A 1,598-nucleotide genomic window follows, 5' to 3' on the forward strand; every position below is an offset into this window, starting at 1 on the left:
AGTTTTATTTTATAATGTATCTATTATAATAGTATATGAGTTTAAAATTTGTTGGGGGCAAAGGCCACTACTTGCCCTTCCTTGAGTCCGTCTCTGGCTGGAGGTACGTAAATTACTAATTTTATAAAATTACTAACAATCTGTTAACAGAATTGATAACGGGACAAAATTAAGACGATTTTAAAATGTTATAGACTTAAATAAGACGAAAACATTGGGAACAAAAATGATACATTATTCTTAGAAAAATTACCAAATTAAATAAAATGAAAGTAAATTTTAACGGAATGAATTGTATTACGAATTCAAAATTTTTACTCATCATAGAATACTTCTAAAATTACTAGTAGATAAAATTTTGAAAAAAAAAAATGAGTATGATACATATATAATAAAGCATAAATAATACCTTTTTGTCTTTAATGTATCGAATTTTTTTAATGTTTAATTTAAATAAATTTTATTTTTAATTTAAAAATAAATTTTAATTGTATTCTTCAATAATATTAATAAATAAAAAAATGAAAAAATTAGTACAGAAAAGGACAATTTTGGAAGTATACAACACAAAATTAATAGATAAAAAATTTTGGGGAACTCGTGATACTCACTGGTTATTTGTTTAGAAATATTAAAACACAACAGCAAGAAGGACAAAGTCTTAATATTATTTCACATATTGCATAAATAAAAAAGTTCTTATAAATATTTGTAAATTTTTAATTTTAATCATACAATTTTATAATAATTTAATATTGATAAATTTAATGATATATAGTTATGTTATTTCAATAAAATAAATATATGTGTTAGAGAATCAATTAGAATCATTAGAATCAATTTAAATCAATTGGCTAAAATATAGATTATTTTTGTTTTGATCTAAATTGTGCATATTTTATATAAAATTAAAACTTGTTTAAATCTTATTTAACTTCTTAAGAGAAATTAACACTAATTAATTAATAAAAGGATCACTTATATGAAAATTATTACACAATGATTTGTTTGAAAATTAAGAGATTGATTATATTTATCTATCCTTTTTGTAAGTATTAATATCCTTTAACTTTTTCTCCATTTTTCATTCTTTTAAATTCATCATCAAATTAAAATCTCACACACCTTTGTACATAAACCATATATATCATTTGAATTGAAAAATAATCATAACATAGAAGTAACATGTGGATAAATTATATTATAACACGTAACATACGAGCATGTAAAAAATTATGTTATGACACATTGCATTACAAGCCACGTTACCATGTTAGTGTTATTAATAGACACTTCTAATAGACACTTCGTATACGGGCCTAAATTCGTCAGGTTAGTACGTGTAATCTACCAAAAAAAGTGTATCCGGTTAAAAAATTAGGACCGTTCAAAAGCAAATTTCTACCTAATCTGCACCGTTTAAATTGCAAGTTTTGGGGGGGATGGGGTGGGGTAGACTTTTCCACCGATTGGTTTTTTTGGTAAGAAAGTATTTTTGTAATTTTTTTGGCAAAAATTTAATTTTCTCCAACTCAACTTACAAGATTATGAAGATGAAAATTGATTGTTTTAGATTATGTTTATGTTATTTTGGAGAT

This window comes from Arachis ipaensis, chromosome B06 (assembly GCF_000816755.2).
Source record: "Arachis ipaensis cultivar K30076 chromosome B06, Araip1.1, whole genome shotgun sequence".
NCBI lineage: Eukaryota > Viridiplantae > Streptophyta > Magnoliopsida > Fabales > Fabaceae > Arachis > Arachis ipaensis.